At 40.6% G+C, this 26,040-nt stretch overlaps 1 pseudogene; it reads right to left on the bottom strand.

Moving 5' to 3' along the window:
- Positions 1-9,027: 9,027 nt before the first annotated feature.
- LOC111163384 (small ribosomal subunit protein eS6 pseudogene) overlaps positions 9,028-26,040 on the bottom strand; it is a 101,908-nt pseudogene continuing 84,895 nt past the window's right edge.

Raw genomic sequence — 26,040 nt, forward strand, 5'->3', positions numbered from 1 at the left:
CCAAAAATAAGTTTAAAAAATAAATAAATTTATTTTAAAAAATAATTTAAAAAATTTTTTTAAATAAATTATAAAAAAGAATAGTCATCCATCTTTTGAACAAGTTTTTACTACATGCACAAAACAATATGTATTTTTATGTTTCTCTGTCTGTACTGGCTGCTAGAAAACTCAAAGGCAAATCTGTGGCCCAAGTGTAGTCAGTGTGGCAGGCCTCAGCATGCATTTTGTGTGCTAACCTCATCCCTGGTTTCATCTTATTTTTCCAATCCTATTCCTTTTTTTTTCTTAGTCAAATTTTTTCTTCTCTTTTTGTCTTTTGTTTCTTTTTTCCATATTTGTAAATTGTTGCTTAATCCTTTAGAATAAAAGACAGTGCAAAAGTGCTAACACCCAAGGCTTCAGAGTACTCAGAGAGCTTGTCCATGAGAAATCCACATGCCTATAAACACACACAAAAACCATCCTTATTGTGAGGACAGAAAGGTGGACCACTGACCCACCCAATCTTATTAACTTAGTTCCCAGGCAAAGGCACACATATATGCTCCAGCACAAAATTCAAGACAGACATTATGTCATGAACGTAGGTTATCAGACTAAGCCAAGGGACAGAGCAGTATTTGAAGATCAGTGCACTCAACAGACCAAGGACTCAGGGCAACTAGTCAGACAAAGGGATTTATAGCTCAGGCAAAAGAGAAAATTTTGACAAGAATGCTAGGCATCTGTGTGAGAATCAAGCAGTGAGTCTAGGATTTTCCCCAGTCAACGGTTCATGGTTTATATTAATAGCAAAAATCAGTCCCCAAAGGTGGAGGTAAGAGTAATTCCCTAAACAGAATAAAGGCAAAAGGCTGGAAAGAAAGATAGCAATAAAATCCTGTGACTAGACCACCCAGAAGAATAAAAGCAAGATGCTTTAACAAGCACACATTTAAAGCAACTGGAGGTTTTTGCTTTCAGAGGATATTTATACCAAATTCTTATATTTCCTCAGACGTTTTCCCTTGTATTTTTGTGTCAATAAACGTAACTGGTTATGTAGAGTCAGAGCCTCTTCTTACCTGGAGAAATACTAAAAAGTCATAATTGCCAAGTGTTGTTTTGACATTCTTCCTGCAGATCATCCCATCTGTTCCACGTCATCCTACCCCCAAGAAGCACCAGGGGCTGAGAGTTGGGAGTGACCAACTGACCAAGAGGTGGGCAGAGGTCTGCACCTGCAACCTGGAGGCTGTATTTAAAATTCCATCCTTTGATGAGAGTCAGGAGAATTGGTGTTTCTTTTGTTTTCTTTTTTTTCACTTTTTTATTTTATATTGGAGTATAATTGATTAACAATGTTGTGATAGTTTCAGGTGTACAGCAAAGTGATTCAGTTATACATGTACATGTATCCATTCTTTTTCAAATTCTTTTCCCATTTAGATTGTTACATAATATTGAGCAGAGTTCCCTGTGCTATACAGCAGGTCCTTGTTGGTTATCCATTTTATTTATTTATTTAAAATTCTTTCTTTCTTTCTTTCTTTCTTTCTTTGGCTGCACCGGGTCTTAGTTGCGGCATGCGGGATCTAGTTCCCTCACCAGGGATCAAACCCGGGCCCCCTGTATTGGGAGCACGGAATCTTAATCACTGGACCACCAGGGAAGTCCCTGGTTAACCATTTTAAATACAGCAGTGTGTACATATCAATCCCAAACTCCCTAACTATCCCTTCCCCCCGGTAACCCTAAATTCGTTCTCTAAGTCTGGGTCTGTTTCTGTTTTGTACATAAGTTCATTTGTATCATTTCCTTTTAGAGTCCACATATGAGCAATATCATATAATATCCGTCTTTCTCTGTCTGACTTACTTCACTCAGTATGACAATCTCTAGGTCCACCCATGTTGCTGCACATGGCATTATTTCATTCTTTTTAATGGCTTAGTAATAGAATTGGGGTTTCTGAGAGTGATAATCCCACCCCTACAGGTTCTGGACAAAATGAGAAATAAACAGAGGGTCAAACGGGCATCAAAATGTCATATTTTGTTGGTAATATTATATTGAAGAGCATGGCTTTGACTTGCAGCCTGAATCAGACTTCCCTGTTTACCCTCACAATGAATCTCATCACTCTAAGGCTGACCCCCGAGAAGGGGCAGCCCTCCCTGCATGGGGGCAGAGCCTGGGTCTGGTTCCCCTCGAAGAGCAGGGAGTGAAACCAAACAGGGCCCTGTGGGACCTTTCTGGAACAGAAACACTGCCCCTACTGTGTTCCCCACCTCTTGCTTGAAGAAAAGCTTTAGCCAAAATAATACTGTAATAGTTTAGCCATAAAACAAAGTCAAGGACCTTTAGTACCTCCTCAGTAATACATAGATATTATCTATTTATATATAGATAATATCTTGAGCCGTATTCTTGAGTTGTTTGGCAGATAATAAAACCCCCACCAGGTGGAAGAAGTTCACATCTGACCACCAGCAGGTAAACCTCAGACCAGCTGGAACCAGAAGGTTGATGATGTTGACTCCTGAAGTACCCCAGGTTACCCCCCCACCAACCAATCAGAAGAATTTCCACAAGCTGATCAGACACCCCACAACTCTCTCCCTCACCTTGCCTTTCTTTAAAGCTTTTAATATTTTTTATTAAAGTGTAGTTGATTTACAATGTTGTGGCAATCTCTGCTATATGGGAAAGTGACTCAGTTATACACATATAGACATTCTTTTTTTATATTCTTTTCAATTATGGTTTATCACAGGATACTGAATATAGTTCCCTGTGCTCTACAGTAGGACCTTGTTCTTTATCCATTCTAAATGTAATAATTTGCCTCTACCGACCCCAAACTCCCTCACCTTGCCTATAAAACCATTCCCCAAAAGCCACCAGGGAGTTTGGTCTTTTGTGGATGAGCTGCCCATTCTCCTTGCTTAGCCCCACTTTGGGTGCCTCTTCATAAATGCTATACTTTCCTTCATCACAGCTTGGTGTCAGTGGATTGGCTTTGCTGTGCATCGGGCAAGCAGACCCAAGTTTGGTTCAGTAACAGGATCGAGTCTCTTCCTCAGAAAGGTGTGGCTGAAGGGGACATAATGGGGGACAGAAGCTACTCCCCAATATTCCCTGATTGATGGGTCAAGAGGAGCATGGGCAAAGGGAGAAACTGGTCCCTCCCTTACATTTTCTAACCATTTGCTCTCAAGCAATCTGACTCACCAGCTCAGCTGTGGTGGCCAGGGGTGAGACGAACCCCTAGCAGGAGAAGAGCAGGTTATCAGGGCAGCCCTGCCTCCACCTCCATGTGGCTGCTTCCCGCGACTATCGCTCTTTTGTTTATTCTTCTTGGAATGATGATGACACTTCCAATTTCTGTCCCCAGAGAGCTCTAAAATGGGTTGGAACTTTTAAATTAACTCCATGACCATGTTTTTACCTGAAGCTAAAAAATTACCCCCCATTCTATTTCTCATTGTAAATTATACCCTGCCATGCTGCCCAAATAGCACAACGGAGGTTTTAATAAACCTAAATAACAAGAAAAACAACAGTATAAAATATGCCTCACATTGGAACACTACAAACCTTTCCATGAGTAAATTTCTAGATGAAAATTAAAGTCCAAAATTACAGACCCTTGTGAGTTAAAGACCAAAGAAATAAAAGTCCCAAATTCCCACCAAAATGTCTCATTCTGCTCACTTTCAGCCAAGAGTCTCCCTTGGTAATACTGCCTTGGTAGAAGTGGAGTATGTTCAACAGTAGAACTTGGACTTTCTCCTGGAAAGCATGCATTCCTGCAGCAGCATTGGAGGCGGTTACCACCAAGCAGAGACTGTATGCTATCTGGAGGAAGGAGGGTCATCAGAGGAAACACTAGAAGAGGCTTTCCAGGCTCAGGGAATATGATGCATCTCTGCCAGGCATCCAAAGTCCAGAATCCGTGACCCAAACTGGGTCAGGAGAAATATCACCTCAAGAGGTTGGTGATGACCCCTGTGGGCATGGCCTATGGTAAGGAGGAGGGGTACAGGAATCCCACCAGCACCTCCTCCTTTATAAAGTGGCATTTAAGACATTCTGGTCTTCTTGCAAAATTTAGAAAATGACCTTGTGGTGACACCCCCAGCCATAAAGTCTTACTTCAAGCTGTCTTCTTCCCCATCTCACATGTTTAAAAACTCTTAATTTCCATTTCCCTTTGAAGCCCTGTCTTCCTGGCATGCTGTGCTAAGCATGGGCGCTGTCTAGGAAGCTGGCACTAGAGACACTGCTTCCCTCACTTCAAAGTCAGAGCAGCCCGCATTGTTGCAGCCTTGTCTTCTCCACAGTCCTGTCTCCTGCTCCTGTCTCAAGACATGCGTTCCCTAAGCCCCAGTGGCTGTTGCCAGTGCCTCTAGCTCTTGGATGTCTTAGGCCCATGAAACCTGCCTCTTAGGGTAGGTTGCTCCCTCAACCCCACACCTGTCTGACAATTGCCAGTGTCCTGAGCTGAAGCTCCTGCTGATGCTTTTAGAGACATTGCTTTCAAGGGGTCAATGGGAACCAACAGGTTTTCTGACATGCATTTCTCAAAAATTTTGAAATCCTCAGTTCTTGAATTTACCATGATTCTAGGACATCAATTCCATCACATCTTTCTTGGTAGCAATAGGAAATATTTCTAGTGCTGTTTTCCTCTGATGTGCCCCTATTCGTTTGAGGTAGACTCAGCTGATTTTTAACATACTAACCTGCTTCTTATATTGGTCCCTTTCCATTTGTGCATGTAAGTCTGACATTAATTTCTGGGATTCAGCATCTTCTTATCTTTTATTTTCCCTCTTTTTGGGGAACTAAATATTTATTTGTGTCACACACTTACTGAGGTTCTTTCTGTTAGTCCCCCTGCCCTCACTTCTGCTCATACTGGGAGAAATAAAGACATTGGGATTTGGGCATCCCTCAAAGATTCCTTCATTGACATATACAAAATGTTGTCCATAAAAATTTCTTCCACTTAATAAGCCATATTACAAGATCAAATGCAAATGTAACAAGATGTTAAATTTGGTTTTTCCTGGTTTTGAGGAATTTTGGCAGACACTCCAAATGTCTGTAAAAACAATGTCTGTCACGGACTCAATAAGAGGAGGGCAAGTTAAGAGAGTAGGAACCTAGCTCCACCGGCACTAATGCTTACCCACCTCCAGCTTAATGGCGATGATGTCAGAGATGCCAGGGAGGGAGAGTGCTCTGGGGAGCTGTCAGTGGACCACGCAGAATCTCATACATCCACAGAGCATGCAAGAGAGACCTTTCCTCGTTATTTTAGGCCAGGTGAGAGAGACTTTGGAAGAACCACTGAGAGAACTCGTTTCGTGTTCCCTGGCACTTGAGGGGGATGAAGAATGACTCTTACCAGTAGGAAATTAAGAGCAAGGCTGTATCTGGAACCACCCATCTGGTACTAAGGAACAAGAGAACGTATATGGGAGTGAGGTTTACTTCCTCTGATGATGGGGAAAGGATGCCTGAGATGTCTCAGGGCCAAAGGGACCTATGGGGGAGAAGTCAGGTACCTTTATTTATTTTAAAAGGTATCTCCCTCTGCCTGAAAAGATGAAGGGATCCAACAGAGATCATTTGTTTGGGGTAGTCCAAAAAATCACGTGGTTAAGCTAGGGAGATATATATATATATATAGAGAGAGAGATAGATATATAAGTAGGCATTGACTACAACAATGTCACTATAATCAGAGGTCCCTAGAAAGTAGATCACACACAAAAACACACCCCCAACTGGGGAAAGAGTTAGCTAAAGTGCCTCCATCACACCCAGAAGAAACCAGGGCAACATTAGAGCCTTACAACCTTACCTAAAATGTCTAAACCATGCCTTTTGTTAATTTCCTCTCCCCCTTGGTGCAAGCTGACACAGGTTAGAAACCTTATCTAACAATGGAAGAAAGGAAGTGGCGGTGAGGAGAAAGAAGCCAATCACATCCCCACCCACCCACCCCCTTACAGGCTCCCAGAGTGAATCAGGCCCAGGCTAGGGGAGAAGAGGACATATCGATCAAGTGAGGATTGGAGTTTTGTCTATTACACTCAACTGGACATTTTAATCACCAAAATGATACTGTTCTTTATTTCAGAGTCTCAAAAAAATCTAGGACTTGCCTAGAATTTTTTCTCCAGGAGTGTGGAAGAACAAAGTCTGAGACCAAGTTTAAAGGGGCTGAAAACAAAGATAAAAAATTGCTTTAGCGCCTCAGTTTCCTGCTCCCGGCTCATTCAGTACATCAGTTATACAGGCATTGCTTGAAGAGACAATGAAGTGGTTGGAGTAGAGAGGTTTAATGAGAGGAGATACTTGGTTCAGATTGTCATCCAGAGATAAGGCAAGGCTATGGCACAGGTGTATGGCTGCCTTGTATTAAAAATGCTATATAACAAAGATCCAGAGTGCTTGCTCAGAGCTGAATCACTGCCTTATACATGATTATGTAAACGTAACTTCATAGGAGTTAGTGCACATAGTCTGATGCTAATATAACCCGGAAGGGACCTTCTTAAAGTGTTTTCAGGCAATCACCTGTTTAGGACAGGAAGCTTCTGTTTGGAAGTGTGAAGCAGACCTCATGAGAACCCCGAGACATGCCTCAACGTTATCGTACCTTTTCTGTCAAAAAATCTACATTCTGCTGAGATCTCTGGAACTATGTTTTTTTTTGTTTGTTTGTTTTTGTTTTGTTTTTCAGTACGCGGGCCTCTCACTGTTGTGGCCTCTCCCGTTGCGTAGCACAGGCTCCGGAGGCGCAGGCTCAGCAGCCATGGCTCACGGGCCCAGCCGCTCCGCGGCATGTGTGATCTTCCCGGACCGGGGCACGAACCCGTGTCCCCTGCATTGGCAGGCGGACTCTCAACCACTGCGCCACCAGGGAAGCCCTGGAACTGTGTTTTTATCATATATTTTTAGCACAGCAAGCGGGTTCCAAATTGATCTTGTAACATGGCTTATTAAGTGGAAGAAAATGTACAATGTACAACATTTTGCATATGTCAATGAAGGAATCTTTGACGTGTGCTTTGAAATCTTCGCATCTTAACAATCAATGTATCCATAAATGAAGGTAATTTAAATTACTGTTACTGCTAGTATACACCATGCAAATTCATTTACATCCCTTTTGTTTGAATTATCATCCCTCATTGTATCAAGCAGAAACAGTCACAAATGGTCTACTAGTACCAATAAGATTCTTTATTATTTCTGGATCTTTTGCTTTTAGCTATTGGCTGAATGGCATGCGATGGTGTCTTTTTGCTAAAGATATCTGGACAGTTATCATACCCTACTGTGTAGAAGAAGCCTACACTACCAGTATTACTTTACCTAAAGATACTATGTCTTTTTCTATTGTGGAAATTATTCCTGTACCTATACCCAGGATACTAGGGTTTGTTTGGTTTGTTGGGGTTTTTTGCATAGTATGCAATATACTCTGTTTGTCTTCTGTATCACTGAATCATACCCCTAAGCTTTTGCCTTGCTAATCAAGAACTGAAAGATACTAGAAGTAGAATCACTGTAGACTATTTTTTAGTTAAGATTGAGTCACATTTATTAATACTTCCAACACATGTGCTATCTAAATCTAACAGATAAATTCCAAACAGAAGTAGACGTCTCAATATTGAATGAGCTATAAAACCATGTAATAACATCTACAAGTCCATTTGGAAATAAATGGTTAGATTGGAGATTCAGTCTGGGTTAATAATTGGTGTAGTCATATTGACCTTTGTACTTGTTCATGTGGATTGTTATTTGCTATGTCACTGGACAGCCCTGATTCAGCATCACCCAAGGGTATTTGGGGAGAGAGGTGTGAGGAACAGAACTACAGGGTGATGTATGTTCTCATTCTCATTCTGTTCCTTTAATAATATTAAGTCTAAAATATGTTTTAACAAACTTATGGTTACCAAAGGGGAAAGGGAGAGGAGGGATAAATTAGGAGTTTGGGAGTAACAGATACATACTACTATATATAACACAGGTAAACAATAAGGACCTACTGTGTAGCACAGGGAACTATATTCAATATCTTGTAATAACATATAAAGAAAAAGATTCTGAAAAAGAATATATATATATATATACACATATATGTATGTATATATAACTGAATTACTTTGCTGTACACCTGAAACTAACACACCATTGTAAATCAACTATACTTCAGTTTTTTAAATGACTAAAAAAATGTTTTAAACTACTCTAGTTCCTTCTTTAAACTTTAAACTCTAAACAAAGTATTATTTGTCCTACAAAGTATTCTAAGCAAAAGCGTTATTTTCTTATTCCCTTTCAGCCTCTGTATTCATAACTTCATTGAGTTTACTCTCTACCATGACCTAAGAATATAGTTTATCTTTACAATAAGGAACAGCCATTCACTGCCACCACTACCACCGCCACCCCACCTCGCTCCTCTTTATCTGTTTATTGGCAAAATCCACCAACCTTCCACGGTTGGATTGAACTCCTAGCCTTGGTTCCTAAAAGCCAAAACCATGATCAAGATATATACAATTAATAATTAATTATCCAGAGCTAGCTTGAGATCATGTGGTGGACAGTTACTATAGATGCCTGTGAACAATCTACATAATTACAAGAGATGAGTCCCTCCAGCTTTATCCTTTATCAGCTCAAAATAACAAAGAACAGAACTGGGAGCAATACATGAAAAGAATAGCTGCCATCCCAGTTAAGTTCCAGCCTTCTGCCTCTGCTGAAACACCTAGTAAAAAGGGCAAAATCACTTCACTATCCAGTTAGGAAATTAAAAACTCAAAGATGAAGACACTGCCAGGTGAAGACCAAGACAAGGGACCATCAACCATAAGCTCAACTCGGAGATGTATGAGGCCATGGAAAGCATAGGCAGGACAGGTGAGAGACCTATGAGTCAGGAGGTGAAGCAAAGGTGAGAGAATCTGAGCTGTCCGCTACCAAAGCAAGTCACCAGTTTAAAGAAGGGAATGAAGTGCTAAAAAAGGCAAACTGGGTTTCTGGGATTCAGACAGGCAAATGTCTGGACTTCAGGAATTCAGAGAGAGTAAGGCAATGGCTGTAATAGCTGAGAGATCCAGAAGCAAGGGGAAAGCCTACTTGTCATCTTTTACACTTTGCATATAGACTGTAGAGCAGAAATGAGCCAAAAGGTGGATGCAGCAACTTCAGTTAAAAGGAGCACAGGGTTCTGTGGCTTTCAGTGTGTTCACATTACAGCTGGGTGAGGGAGGAGAGCTGAAATGACAGGGGGAAATCTGAAGCTTCATTTATCACCGTGTTCGTACAACAGAAGCCTCTTATCCAGTATAACAGGACTGGACCAACAATACGTAATAAAACTTGTATACCATACATAATTTATTTTGACTAAAAGCATAAGAACACATCCATTCACCAAGATTTGCTTTAGAATCAAACTTTTCATTACCATATGGATTCATGGATTGGAGTTCTCTGTTGTTTTTTTATAATTGCTAATACATTATCTATGATGTCCAGTTTTAATGTCTTTTAAGTGAACCAAGAATTTAAAGGCACTTCCAGATGTTTATGACCCTCCCTCTCCCAACTTTTATAATTGTTTTACCCACACCTAATTTTACAGCAATAGTATTTTGGCAACTTTTTTTTTTTTTTTTTTGATGTCTGATCTTATTTATTTGTTACCCTTAGAACATCTCATTTTTGACTGGACTCAGACTTAGAAGTAGAAGCTCTCAGAGAGGACAGCCTCCGTCTCTTGGCAATCTGTTCCTGGTGTTTTTCTTTGGCCTCCTTCATTCTCTTGGCCAAAAGTGTAGCATATCCTGCAGCCTCTTCCTTATTTTTCTTAGTACGCTGTTTCTTCAGAGCAATTCGCCGATGTTTGTGTTGCAGAACACGTGGAGTAACAAGACGCTGAATCTTGGGTGTTTTGGTCCTAGGTTTCTTACCTTCTTTGTTTAGGGGCTTTCTCACAACATACTGGCGGACATCATCTTCTTTAGAGAGACTGAAAAGTTTGCGGATTCTCCTAGCTCTTTGGGGCCCCAGTGAGTCCAGGAATATCCTTCTCCCATTTACAATGACCAAATTGAGAACGCTCAGATTGGCATCCACAATGCAACCCCGTACAGATTTGCGCTTTCTTTCTCCAGTCCTCCTTGGTCTGTAACAGGAATGCCCCTTACTCAGTAGCAGGCGGACTCGGCCATGGGTCAAGACACGCTGCTTCATGGGGAAACCCTGTTTGTCATTCCCACCACTGATTGGGACCACATAACCCTTCCATTCTTCACCCAGAGCGTCAGCAGCAACTTCTGTGGCCATACGCTTCTCATAAAAGGTACAAGTTTTCGTTCATCGTCCACTTCAATGAGTTTCTGGCAGCCAGTGGCCGGGAAAGAGATGTTCAGCTTCTTTCTGAAGCGGCCGACCGCCTCCGAGGCACCACGAAAAAGAGCTGGCAACTTAATTTTGAGGGGTTTTTTTTGACAGTTTACTTTTTAACTAGTTTTTATACAAAGCATTCAACAACAATCTTCCTCACTCTTGTCATTGGATATGTAATATCTAATTAAATTATGAAAGTGTGATAAAAAGTATAACTAACATAATCAGGTGTGAGATCAAGCACATCTTACTTTGGATAAGTAACTTAGTGACAGCACAATTAATCGGGCATGTTAGTTTAATGACCGTTGGTTGAGACCATAATTTTGTAATGTAATTTCTAAGTTTAAAATGCGGTGTTTTTTTTTACATTTGACAATGATAGCTTCTTAAAAGCACAGAAAGATATAAACTGCTTCCAAATCAAAATGGAGGATTGGGTTACTCCTGGGAAAATATTTCCGGTATTTATTGGATAATAATGACCCCTACATTGACAAATACCAAGAGTAGGTTTAGAGTGATAGACCAGGCACAGACATCACAAACAAGTTTTACTTATCTAAAGGATAGAGAATAAAGCCTATTAAGAGAATAAATTCTCCTAATAAGGAGATGCATTAATAATATCAGCAATATTTTCTTGACCAGATGAAGCTGTAGTCGCATAGAAACCCAATTCTCACCACTTGAACAATACGGTAAGTGAAACTCAATTGCCCTCCTCCAAATCAAGCTTAAATATAAGCTTTATATGTGTGTTTATATACACATGGCTGAAACAGTTCTGCTAATGGAGCAGTCTAGATGTGTGCTGGGGATGACCTCATCTGAGCCAGGTGCAACTCACCAAAACAAAATATCACAAAGAAATAAGGTATAGAATAGTGTATGGAGGCATAGGCACACCCCTGCCCTCTCTAGGTTAACACAGCCTAGAGTAGTACTTTGCTGAACACAGAGCTGCTGAAAATAGAACAAAGATCAGTCAGACAGCTATCTCTGAAGGTCACGATAATGGTTCTTACACCAGTCAAAGGTCTACTGTGCATAGGTGTTAAGCGCGAAAAAAAGAAAGTGTTTCACAGTCAAACCATTTGGAAAACACTTGGTTAAACTAAGTTCAACAGATTTCTTAACAGCAAGGCTTTAATATTAGTCATTAGTTAAGAAGAGGCTGTAGGTAGCAATGTTTCTTAAACTAATTTCAACTCAAGGATTTTTTTTCAGTTTATGCATTTCCCAAGATCATCTTATAGAATCTATAGGATTCTACAGAGCATCATTTGGAAAATGCTGCTGCAGCTGGTATCCTGTGTTTTGTGTCTGTGTCTGTGTTGGCTCCTAACTCTGGGGGCAGAACTTCTTTAATTTATTGTTGGGTTTCACATTTTATCTTCAAGTGGGACCTTTTAAACCTTTGTCCAAAGACCTGCACCATTTTGAGAACCAAAAGGAATTCAAAAACAGAGTCAAATATTATTTGTCTTTGGTTATTTTTAAAGCAGGTAAAAACTTATACACAGGGAGCAGTTAAATTGTAATACATGGTAGTAATAGTAATAATAACAAGACCTATGAACTACTGGATCCCTGCAGTGTCTCATACGCTGTGCAAGCTTCCTTACAAATGTGATCTCATGAGTCCCCTGTAAACACTAGTACATATTATAATTCCCATTTTCATATGAAACTCAGAGATGTTAAATCCCTTGCCCAAAGCCATAAAACTAGTAAGTGGCAGAGATGGAATTGAAATCCAGATCTTCTGACTCTGAAACATGTTCCTTCTCTTATTACCTTACCCATATACCTTCCTGTGTATGAATGTTAGTACTGTAGTAATTAAGGAACAGAGAACTGATAAGAGATGGAACTTCCAAGAGAAGCTCATGAGTGATGGAGACTAAAGCTAACAGTGAAAGATGTGTAGCTTTCAGATAAATGAAGGAAGAAAAGCCATTCCAAGTAAAGAGAACAATGCAAGAAAATGGGATTTGGGAAATGAAACAGTCAAGAAATGCATCAATAAATTATCTAAAAATGATTTTCTTTATAATTCTTATAATAATTAGGTCAAAATATATTGCAAGGCACTGGAGGCTACAAGAATAAGCCTTCAGAGTTTAGGAGAGTCCGCCATACTCCTGGAGCCTTGCCCTGGGGGAGGCAGGCACCAACCAAAGAATGACCAGTGGCCTCCAGAAAGACTTGCTTCTGGCTGGCCAGCCTGACTTGAGGTCCCTGGGAAAGGTTCTACGTTCAGGAAAACATGGTGAGAAAGGCCAGAGCAAAACCCCACCCTAAGAAGCTGTGAAAGATGATGGAGAGAATGGCAGGATGATGATTCACCTCCAAGGTGGAGAACGTGTTTTAACTATGTGGAGTCTTCTTTTCTTTCCATCCTCTCTTACATTCCTGGAGAGACACCACAAAACAAAGAAAGCTACAGTAAAGTAAATGTTTTTGTAAAATTATCTTCCCCTGCTAGGTAAAATCATTTTGAGGAAAACAAATATGTCCAGGAATTCACTGAACATTCAAATAGAAGTGTTTATGCAACCCTAGTCATTGAGTAATTGGTGAGTGTGTCCTATTTTGAGGCATTAGATGGTGTGTACAAAATACAAGGACTGGCCTACAAGGGTTTCCCAAACGTCTTATGATAATTACCTAAAGTATTAAAAAAATAAAAAAACTAAAAGTCAAAACCTTTCCCCAGGTCACTCCCCAGAGCATTCTAATTCAATGGTTCTGGTAATATACCTAGAATTTTGCATTTTTAATAGGTTCTCTGGGTGACTTTATCATCAGAGAAGTCTGGGAACCACTGCTCTAATCCTGATTAGCCCAAGCGTGGTCCCCCTCAGCGTTGGTGTCATCCAGGAGCTTGTTAGAAACACAGAATCTCAGGCTCTACCCCACACCTACTAAATCAGAATCTACAATCTCCATGTTAATAAGATATTCAGGTGATTCTTACATACTTAAAAGTAGAGAGGAACTGTGTTCTCCAACTTTAATGTGTGAGTAAATCACCTAGGATATTGGTAAAATGCAGATCCTGATTCAGTACGTCTGCACTCTGAGGTGCAGCTAAATTCAGCGCTTCTTTTTTTTTTTTTTACCTCTTTATTGGGGTATAATTGCTTTACAATGGTGTGTTAGTTTCTGCTTTATAACAAAGTGAATCAGTTATACATATACACATGTTCCCATATCTCTTCCCTCTTGCGTCTCCCTCCCTCCCACCCTCCCTATCCCACCCCTCTAGGCGGTCACAAAGCACCGAGCTGATCTCCCTGTCAGCACTTCTAATAAGCCTAATAAGACTCAGGTTGCTAGTCTGCGGACCATGCTTTGAGGGGCAAGAGACTAGACCAAGGATCAGCGTGAGGATGAGTAGTATTAAGCAGACAATAAATGATGACTGGTCTGTTCATAGATTAACAAGGAACCGCTCTCAAGGTTAAACGTGCTAAATTAGTCACATCAGTGTTAATGCTTTTGGGTAACTTTTGTCCTACCCCATCCCCACCCCCATCACTTCTCTATCATGAATGTATGGCTAACTTTCCTGCTTTATTTCTTCTTCTGGTAACAAAGCTTCTGACCAAGAAGTACATTACTGGAATGGGTCCTCTTTGTTCACTGTATTATTACTATACTGCATAATTTGTCCAAAGCATCTATTCATCTATTGCTATCAACTATTTGGTTACACCAATTTGGTAACCAAAAGATGGTGTGGTTAGTCCCACATTAATTACTACATCAGTTTCTGAACTTTCAAATCATTCCACTTCTTTGTTAAGGATACATTTGTTCTGCCAAATCTTCAGAATAACCCTCCACTTGAGTCATTATCAGATTAAAATGTTAGCTAGTTTTAACAAATGAAAACTAGCTAACATATGTATATGCATAAAATAATGCTTTATGGTTATCAGAGAATAAAAACTGAAATATATGTACTCTAAAACCTACATTTTAGTACCAAGTGATTCATTCTGAAGACTAGTTATCATTTTAGCCATGAATTAATAAACCTTGTTTAATTAAAAAAAAAAGAACCAAAAATAAAATTATAGTGTAGATACATGAAATACAAAAATAAAACAAGTAGTATTTCTCACTTCATATATTTGGGGATTTGAAGAAGGCAGGGACATATATGTTGCAAATGAAAAACTTCCCACACTGAATGAAAACAAGATACCAAAGCATATATAAATATAATCCCTACTGGATAAGAAATGAGCCCAGTAAAGAATTGCAGACTTCTGGCATTTCATTTCTTTGATGGGCATTATTCTAACATCTGACCCTTCTACTAGGAGATAGATAGATAGATAGATATAAATTTTTGCAAATCACACATCTGTGCATCTTAACAGATGTGCATTAGTTGGTGTAAAATTGGCTGAGTATAATTCAAAATCCTACAGTTGACATTTCAACAAAGAACAATTATATCAGGTGGAATATCACAACTTCTTTCTCAGATTTATAGCAGTTAAATATCTGGTAATCCGCTGAATCTGTTGTTACTGTTTTTAAGTGACTCAGTTCTAAAACTCCAGGTGAGCCTTATTCCACAGTTTCTGTCTTCTAATGATGATTTTAGTTGTGGTGTGCATAAACCATTAACAAAGTGAAAAAAATGGCGAGTTTATATAAGGATCCTGTATTAGTTTGTAAGGGCTGCTATAATAAAATACCACAGACTGGGTGGCTTAAACAACAGAAATTTATTTTCTCAAAGTTCTGGAGGCTGGAAGTAGAAGAACAAGGTGCTGGCTGAGTTGCTTTCCCACGAGGTCTCTCTCCTTTGCTGGCAGATGGCTGCCTTCTTGCTGTGTCTTCACATGGCCTTTCCTCTGTGTACAAGCACTCCTGGTATATTTCCTCTCCTTGTAAGGACACCAGTCAAACTGGATTAGGGCTCCATCCTTACGGCCTCAATTAACCTTAATTACCTTTTAAAGGCCATATCTCCTAATATAATCACCGGAGCTAGGGCTTCGACTTATGAGTTTTGGGGGGAACACAACTCAGTCCATTATGGACCCATTTCCAATATCATTTGTTGGGTGTATTGATAGTTTTCAACAGCAACAAGCATTTCCCATCGTCTTCCTCATTGTCATCAAGTATTTTGCAAATGTCTAGTACCTTCTGTGCCAAGCAAGTTGCTAATCAATAAAATATTCCATTTTTATATGGATTCATAGCTGATGAGGAGCCTTCAGGTACCTTTTCTTATTCAATCCTCGTAACTACCCACTCTAATATTAAAACGTCAAAATTATTATTCTCATCTTAAAGGTGCAGAACAGACAGGGAGAAGCTGACTTGTTCAAGATGGAGAAGATAATAAGTAGTGAATCCAGGACTAGAACTCAAGTTTGTCTCCTCATCCATCATTTTTATCCCAAACTATGATATCAATTAAATTTAAAATGGTCCCTGCTTTGGAAAAAAATCCAGTCATGGTAGTAAGGTAAACAACATTGCATTGGTTGTGAAGTATTGGGAGAATGAATTGGACTCCATGGTCATAAGCTGGTTCCAGCAGCTGACCATCTTCAGATTATAGTCCTAGGAAGAGATTACAGTCCTAGGCAGAAGAGTCTAGAACAGTGACTGGATTGTCATAGGTGCTCAAATAATATGTATTGAATGAATAAATATTGAGTAAATCTAGGAAGGTCCAGTAACTGGCCCACAGTGAGTCCTCAATATTTTTGAATGAGTAAATGAATGATTAAATGTTAGTTAGTTTATTTCCAAGGGTATGTGATGCTTAATAGGAAACAGAAAGCATTTCAGAAACCACTATGCCAGCCACATCTTTCCAGGCTCAGCTCAAGAAGCTTCCTAAGATTTCCTAGCCCCTTCCCATGTGCCAGAGCCTCTCCTGTATATCCCTAACACATCATTCATGGTCTCCCTAACTTAAATCATGTGCATAAATCTCAGCCTCCCCATTAGACTGTGAACTCCCAGAATACTCATTCACACTTATTTCCCACACTGTCTTGCACTTAGTAGGCACATATTAAACATTGTGGAATTGAATCAAAGTGTGCTTATAACCCCTATTTACAATAGCCAAGACATGTAAGCCACTTAAATGCCCACTGACAGGTGAACAGGTAAAGATGATGTGTGATACACACACACACACACACACACACACACACACACACACTGGAATACTACTCAGCCATAAAAAAGAATGAAATCATGCCATTTGCAGCAACACGGATGTACCTAGAGATTATCATACTAAGTGAAGTAAGTCAGAAAGAGAAAGACAAATACCGTATGGAACTTATTTACAAAACAGACACACAGACATAGAGAACAGACTTGTGGGTGCCAAGGGCGAGGGGGTGGGGGAGGGATGGATTGGGAGTTTGAGATTAGCAGATGCAAACTATTATATATACAATGGATAAACAGCAAGATCCTAGCACAAGGAACTATATTCAATATCCTGTAATAAGCCATAATGGAAAAGAATATGAAAAAGAGTATACATATATATATGTGTATATCTGAAGCACTTTGCTGTACACTAAAAACTAACACAACATTGTAAGTCAAGTATGCTTCAATAAAAAATAAATTAAAATCAATAGATAAATAAAAGTAAAAACTTTTTTTAAAGTGTGCTTGCAACCCACACTCAAAAGTGGGAGCTCCCTCTAGGGTTCCTGGGAGGTTAATGCTTTCACACTTGTATGCTCTGGTCTTAATCTTCACAAAATATTGAATTTTTTTCAAGTTCAGAGAAGACGTCTGGAATGGAGAAGCAATTCTCTCAAGCTTCTGTGTTTTGGAGCTAAAAGGCAGTTAGACTTTACTCTCCTAAACACAAAGTGAAACAAACCTTTCTTGGTGCCAGAATTTTCCAAGTTCTCTTCTGAAATGTTCTCACTAAGCCTGCATAAAATAAATTGCCTGAGTTTTTTCAGCACTAAAGAACAAACTTTTTTTCCATTCAAAGTTTCACAGAAACTATGTTTTTCTATTTCAGATGTTCAGTGATATCAGAAACACTGGGAGGTATTTTGTTAAGAGAATGTTGACATAATGAGCTGATTAGAGCTTCAGTTACATCTGCAACAGCAAATGTAGACAAGAATTTGCAAAAAGATTCCTCAACCCAGATAAAAGTTTTCCTACCCAAACCCCTTGCAAAACAGGAGCTGGGCTTTGGCAGGTATAAATTAGAAATGATCTGGAAAGCTTTTGGGGGCAGGTGCTGATTGACATGGAAATTTCACACAGCAAAATTGATTATACCTGAAAAATTTAAGATGCTAAGAAGAATATGAAAGAGAGGTAAGACTAGGTTTCAGAGTTTTCTATTGAATGTTTCTCTTTATGTGGTTTTTGTAGAGTAGGACTCCTCAAGCTGTAGAAATTTCCCTCACTGCAGGTGCAGAGAGCAAGGGCCTCAGGGGATATCTATCCAAGGCATATGAAGTGCCGTGAGGTGAGCTAGGTCAGTGTTACCACCTAAGCCAATAAATCAGTTTCCACCATCAAGAAAGCCAAAAATCCACCTTGGACTTTCCAGGCACCAAAGCTTGGTGGTTACTAAGGTCAAACATCCCACACCTGACCCAACTCCTATGTCCCTGTTATTTGTAAATCTGCCTTCGCCTTTCCTTTATTTGGTTGGGAGGTAAAGTGAAAAGAGTTGAAGCAAAGCAGACAAGTAGAATGATACATTTATCCAAAATGTTATACTGGAAAACCAGATTTGTTGTGATTTTTTTCATTGGGATTTGATTGCAACATATTTCAAAGATATAATAATGCCTTTTAAAATCTAAATAGATCTTCACTGAAATAGGCTACAAGAAAATTCAAGTGACTACAATCCTTTCACATCATTATTATAGTGTATTTTTAGAGAGATTTGTGATGATAAAATGCTAGTTGATACAGAAGTTTTAAGGACTGGGGAGATGTAGTTGCACAGAGCCACGAACAGAATCATTTTTGGAACAGAGACATAAATAACAATTTCCACTGGGGAAAATCAGTGGTACATGGTTGTAGTCATCATGTTATCCAAAAACGAAAACCTGTAATGTTTGGCTCATACACATGCAGTAATGCTAAACATCTCTTCTTTCATAATATTTGTTAAAGCAATGGTTCTCAATAGGACAGGTCACAGAAGGTGATCAGTGGGGGAAGCTGGAGGTGGAGATTTGATGTAGCTGGGGAGATTTTTAAACTACAACACTCTCTCCCCACTTGAGCCAGAATCAGAGCCAAAGGTATCTGTAACATTAAAAACTTCCTAGACGATTCCACTGTCCTCCAACTCTTATTAGAACAAACAAACAAGAAAACAAAGAAAAACCCTCACTGTTTTAAGTAATTGAGGATGACTGCTTTTATGACAAGTCAAAGGAGAAAAACAAAACCTATTGTACAGTCATATAATTGAATATTTTATAACTGGAAAAAAAAAAAAGAGATCACAATGCCCAGTTTCCTCATTTTATAGTTGAAGAAACTGAGCATTAGAAAGGTTTCATTACTTGGAGAGGATATGTTTGAACGATTAAAAGAAGTTTTCTATAACAAATGGAAATCACAATAGAAAGTTGAATCAATGAATGTTAATTTACAGTATCCTTTAGCAAAAAAGTATTGAGCACTTACTCTGTGGTAGGTATTCCAACTGTATGTATTATTTCTAACCCTCACACTGACAGCAGGAGACAAATATATTTTCTCTCTCTTACAGATTGGGTAGAAAATGATAAAGGCACAGAGAGGTGAAGTAATCTTCCCAAGATGACATAAATAGTATTGGTAGAGCTGGGATTTGAATTCAGGCCAGCTAACCCCAGAGCCTGCACACCTAGTCCACTAGGTTGCACTCCTCTGCTGAGCTGCCTACCAGTTACTGTAAGTACAATTCTCTCTTTTCATGGAGCTAACATAAATAATTAAAAAGTAAACCAATTATTAAATGTATACTTTCAAATTCTGATAAGTACCCCAAAGCAGAAGAATAGCACTACAAGAGGGAACATCTAAATGTATGAGGTCAAGGAAGAGAAATGATATATAAGCCAAGGCTGAGAGAGGGCCGTTCATGTGAAAAGAGTCTAAAGCACAGGAAGTAGTACATACAGAGGCCCTGAGATAGAAGAGTTTGGCCTCTCAAGGTAAGAAAGAAGGCCATTGCGGCTGGAATGTGGGTAATATTCAGAAATATACTAGAAAAGATAGGAGAGGTCGACGAGGAGGCCGGAGCGTGCAGAGCCTTGTAGGCCCTTATAAGAGTTAAAGAGTGAATTTCATTCTCTGCGGGTGAGGGGGAGAGGAAGAGGTGAGCAGAGAGCGCTTGCTCTTCTCCCTGCATGTGCAGACCGCCTGGATACACCACCTCATTTTTCTCCTGTTCGTTGTCATCTGCTAGTCCTTTGCCGTCCCCCTTTCTTTATGTATGCTCTTCCTCTCCATGAAACTATGGCCATTCGTCACATAATGACATCAACTTTCACAAGATTACCCACTTGGGTCTCTAGTTTGTTTAATGCCACCATCTCTAATGTACGTTGCCCCATTCCACCCCAGGCACCCACACTGTGGTTATATCCTAGGCCCTATGTTTTATCAGCAGAAATGGCTCCACCAACAAAATCTCAATTTCAAGGATTTCGTTCTCCAGTCATCACTTGCAAGCATTCTAGCTCACTTGTTCAATACCCCACTGACAAAAGTCTTGAACCTTATTAAGACCTCCATTCCACGGACCCCACCATTTTTTCACCATCAGCCCATCTTCTTTACCCCTCTCTCCCTAAATGTAAGTACCAGTAGAAAATGAGATCCCTGGTTGATGTCACCATTTGACATGGATAACTAAACAGCTGAACATTAATGCAGAAAATCACACTGGAAAGTCGACTGATTTTTCACATAACACTCACGACCACAAACCCCAGTTGCCCTCGAAACACCAGCAATCTGACTGCATTTCCCCATTGCTTTTCTGCTCTCTGGGAGGATTGTTTTATACCTTTTCCTCACTCCTCAAGTTTCCCCCATTCCCCTCATTTGGTTACCTCACTTCATGTTTCATGGAGCAAATGGGAGTCATCAAACAGGAAATCACTCATCTTCTATCACCAAATCTATAAACCTTCCTGCATCAGCGCCCATTTTCTACTCCTTCCCCCTCCTTGAAATAGAAAATGTGTCTTTCCTCCTACTCAAGTTCAAACCTTGTTTTGGTGGATCCTGTCTCTCTGGCCTTCTCGAGATCTTCACTCTGTCATCATCCCTTCTCTCTCCCATATCATCAAGTCTCTATTTCTACCCAGCTGTGTCCATCGGCCTAAAAACATGTTCCAGTGCGTATTTTTAAAAGAAAGGAAGCAAACCTTCACCATTGGCCCAAGACTTTACTTCATCTCCATTTCTCTACTTCACAGTAGAGAACCTCTCGAAAGTGTCCACTTCTCAGCACCTGTTCCCTCCTCCATCCCCTACACTCTATCTTCTGACCCTATGAACCTACAGGTTGTCTGTCAGAGTTATCAGCGCTACCACAGTGCCAAATCTAGTGGCCAGTTCTCTACTCCTCCTCTCAGTAGCATCTGATATACTTAAGCACTCCTGACCTGAAATACTCTTTCCCTTGTTTTCCTGACAATGTACTTCCCTGGTTTTCCTCTTAACTCATTGAAAAGTCCTCTTCAACCCTCTGCCTGGATCTTCTTTCTCCATCTGAACTCTGGTTCTTCCTCTTCTGCCTTTACACTAAATGGAAGGGTTCCTCACTGCTTTTTCCAGAGTTTTTTCCTTCTCATAACTAAGTCTCTCTCTCTCTTTTTTTTTCTCTCTCTCTCTGCTTCTCTCCAAACCCCCCAGATGAATACATAACATTCATGCGCTGAAAGTTTACATATCTGCCACCAAACTATTCTCTGACCTTTTGACTTATGTATCAATTGCCCCCTTGACATATTTCCTTATCTAATAGGCATCTCAGAACCAATCTCATCAAAACACACCTCTCGCTCTTTTCCCCAAATGTGATGCTCCCCTGGTTTGCCTCCCATTGCACTACTTGTTGCCTCATCTTTGTCTTATGCCTTTTCTTTTCCCCACCCACACACCAATAGTCAATTAGCAAATCCTGTCTTTATTCAATCTAGCTGTTTTTCTCCTAGATACTGCTATCACTCTGGTCCGAGACACTATCATTTCTCCCCTGGGGAGCTCCAGGGCAAGTGCTGATTGCAAGTGTGGCTGAGCCCCAAATCTAGGCGGATTGTGAGTTAGCAAGCACAGTGGTTCATATTTCCAAGGTAAAACCTAGTTCATTTGGGTTCTAGACCATGAACTGTGTTTTCCCAACCTAAAGCATTTCCCTTTCCTCTTACAGTTTCCCTGGGTCCTATCTAGTTGGACCTATTCTTCAGCCCCTCTTTCATACTAGAGTGTAAAAGACAAATGTAAGAGACAATGTTGCTTCTCACAGTTCTTAATCGGAGTGAAAGCCTCAGTCAAAACTATACACATGGGAAATAATGAAATTCAGGCATCAACCAGCCAGAGGAACTACAACAGGCAGTGTCAAGGTATATATTCCAATAGGCCTTTGTGTAACCACCAAACCTACAAATGGTCCTACTGTGTATGAGACCTCAGAAGGAGAAAAATGTCTGGTAACATTAATGATGCGCCAGCAATGCTGCTGGCCTGGCTAAGTACCATTTGGTGACTCTGTGTATGATAAGATACTACTGTCTTCCAAGTGTGACCTGACCTCCTCTTCCATGATCCTGGAATCTGTCTTGCAAAAACCAGTGGCCACAAATAAGTGCATAATCTACAGTGTACTTTCAGTGGATGATTTGGAAAACACATTATTATTTCAAAAAGTTTAAAAACAGAAAAACCAGGATAGCTTTTTGTGTGAGTAAATCCCCACAACACATTGATTGTGGAAAATAAAGCTAATTATCAGTCACATAATCTTTGCACTTATGAATTCTAATTCCTTCAATAAACAACACTTCTTCAAATTGGATTCTGACCATTAACTCATTTGGAAGAATTCATCTAAACACTAAAGACATAGAGGGACCTTCAAGATGGCAGAGGAATAAGATGTGGAGATCACCTTCCTCCCCACAAATACATCAAAAATACATCTTCATGGGGAACAACTCCTACAGAACACCTACTGAATGCTGGCAGAAGACCTCAGACTTTCTAAAAGGCAAGAAAATCCCCACATACCTGAGTAGGGTAAAAGAAAAAAGAAAAAAAAAGAGACAAAAGAATAGGGACAGGACCTGCACCTCTGGGAGGGAGCTGTGAAGAAGGAAAAGTTTCCACACGCTAGGAAGGCCCTTCACTGACAGAGAAGGGGGGTGAGTGGGGGGGAAGCTTTGGAGCCATGAAGGAGAGTGCAGCAAGAGGGGTGCAGAGGGCAAAGCAGACAGACTCCCGCACAGGGGACTGGTGCCAACCAGCACTCACCAGCCTGAGAGGCTTTTATGCTCACCCGCCAGGGCGGATGGGGGCTGGGAGCTGAGGCTCGGGCTTCGGAGATCAGATCCCAGGGAGAGGACTGGGGTTGGCTGCGTGAACACAGCCTGAAGGGGGCTAGTGCACCACAGGTAGCCAGGAGGGAGTTCAGGAAAAGTTTGGACCTGCCTAGAAGGCAAGAGACCGTTGTTTCAGGGTGCATGAGGAGAGGGGATCCTTCCTGGTCTGCCCACAGAAGGCAAAGCTCTGCCTAAATGAGCTCCAGAGATGGGCGTGAGCGCGGCTATCAGCTCGGGCCCCAGAGACGGGCGTGAGACGCTAACGCTCCTGCTGCAGCAAACAAGAAGCCTGTGTGCGAGCACAGGTCACTATCCACACCTCGCCTTCTGGAAGGGTCCCATGATCCGGGGACAGCTTCCCCGGGAGAACACACGGTGCACCTCAGGTTGGTGCAATGTCATGCCGGCCTCGGCCGCCGCAGGCTCGCCCCACATCCGTACCCCTCGCTCCCCCCGGCCTGAGTGAGCCAGAGCCCCCTAATCAGCGGCTCCTTTAACCCCGTCCTGTCTAAGCGAAGAACAGACGCCCTCAGGTGACCTACACGCAGAGGCAGGGCCAAATCCAAAGCTGAACCCCAGGAGCTGTGAGAACAAAGAAGAGAAAGGGAAATCTCTCCCACCAGCCTCAGGAGCAGTGGATTAAAGCTCCACAATCAACTGATGTACCCTGCATCTGTGGAATACCTGAATAGACAAGGAATCATCCCAAATTGAGGTGGTGGACTTTGGAATCAATTGTAGACTTGGGGTTTGCTGTCTGTGACTGATTTGTTTCTGATTTTTATGTTTATCTTAGTTTGGTTTTTAGCGCTTCTTTTCATTGGTGGATTTATTTATTGGTTTGGCTGCTCTCTTTTTTTAATTATTATTTTCTTTTAATAATATTTTAAATTTATTATTATTTTGCTTTCTTTTTTTCTCCCTTTTCTTCTGAGCCATGTGACTGACAGGGTCCTGGTGCTCCAGTCTGGTGTCAGGCCTGAGTCTCTGAGGTGGGAGAGCCGAGTTCAGGATATTGGAACACCAGAGACCTCTGGGCCCCACGTAATATCACTCAGTAAGAGCTCTCCCAGAGATCTCCATCTCAGCACTAAGACCCAGGTCCACCCAACAGCCAGCAAGCTCCAGTGCCGGATGCTCCATGCCAAACAATTACCAGAAAAGGAACACAACCCCACCCATTAGCAGAGAGGCTGCCTAAAATCATACTAAGTTCACAGACACCCCAAAACACATGACCGGACATGGCCCTGCCCACCAGAAAGACAACATCCAGCCCCACCCACCAGAACACAGGCACCAGTCCCCCCAACCAGGAAGCCTACACAAGCCACTGAACCAACCTCACCCACGGGGGCAGACACCAAAAACAATGGGAACTACAAGCCTGCAGCCTGAAAAAAGGAGACCCCAAACACAGTAAGATAAGCAAAATGAGAAGACAGAAAAACACACAGCAGATGAAGGAGCAAGATAGAAACCCGCCAGACCAAACAAATGAAGAGAAAACAGGTAGTCTACCTGAAAAAAATTCAGAGTAATGATAGTGAAGATGATCCAAAATCATGGAAATAGAATGGAGAAAATACAAGAAACGTTTAACAAGGACGTAGAAGAACTAAAGAGCAAACAAACAATGATGAACAACACAATAAATGAAATTAAAAACTCCCTAGAAGGAATCAAAAGGAGAATAACTGAGGCAGAAAAAAGGATAAGTGGCCTAGAAGATAAAATAGTGGAAATAACTACCACAGAACAGAGTAAACAAAAAAGAATTAAAAGAATTGAGGACAGCCTCAGAGACCTCTGGGACAACATTAAGTGCACCAACATTCAAATTATATGGGTCCCAGAAGAAGAAGAGAAAAAGAAAGGGACTGAGAAAATATTTGAAAGGATTACAGTTGAAAACTTCCCTAACATGGGACAGGAAATAGTCAACCAAGTCCAGGAAATGCAGAGTCCCATAAAGGATAAATCCAAGGAGAAACATGCCAAGACACATATTAATCAAACTATCAAAAATTAAATACAAAGAAAAAATATTAAAAGCAGCAAGGGAAAGGCAACAAATAACACACAAGGGAATCCCCATAAGCTTAACAGCTGATCTTTCAGCAGAAACTCTGCAAGCCAGAAGGGAGTGGCAGGACATATTTAAAGTGATGAAAGGGAAAAATCTTCAACCAAGACTACTCTACCCAGCAAGGATCTCATTCAGATTTGACAGAGAAATTAAAACCTTTACAGACAAGCAGAAGTTAAGAGAATTCAGCAACACCAAACCAGCTTTACAGCAAATGCTAAAAGAACTTCTCTAGGCAGGAAACACAAGAGAAGGAAAAGACCAACAATAACAAACCCAAAACAATTAAGAAAATGGTAATAGGAATATACATATTGATAATTACCTTAAATGCAAATGGATTAATGCTCCAACCAAAAGACATAGACTGGCTGAATGGATACAAAAATAAGACCTATATATATGCTATCTACAAGAGACCTACTTCAGACCTAGGGACACATACAGACTGAAAATGAGGGGATGGAAAAAGATATTCCATGAAAATGGAAATCAAAAGAAAGTTGGAGTGGCAATTCCCATATCAGGAAAATAGACTTCAAAATAAAGACTATTACAAGAGTCAAAGAAGGAAACTACAAAATGATCAAGCGATCGATCCAAGAAGAAGATATAACAATTGTAAATGTTTACGCGCCCAACTAGGAGCACCTCTCAATACATAAGGCAAATGCTAAGAGCAATAAAAGGGGAAGTCAACAGTAACACAATAATAGTAGGGGACTTTAGCACCCCACCTTCACCAATGGACAATCCAAAATGAAAATAAATAAGGAAACACGAGCTTTAAATGACACATTAAACAAGATGGACTTAATCGATATTTATAGGACATTCCATCCAACAACAGAATACACTTTGTTCTCAAGTGCTCATGGAACATTCTCCAGGATAGATCATATCTTGGGT

The sequence above is a fragment of the Delphinapterus leucas genome, chromosome 12, assembly GCF_059928025.1.
Source record: "Delphinapterus leucas isolate spDelLeu-1000000601 "Yukka" chromosome 12, BTC_Dleu_Yukka2, whole genome shotgun sequence".
Lineage (NCBI taxonomy): Eukaryota > Metazoa > Chordata > Mammalia > Artiodactyla > Monodontidae > Delphinapterus > Delphinapterus leucas.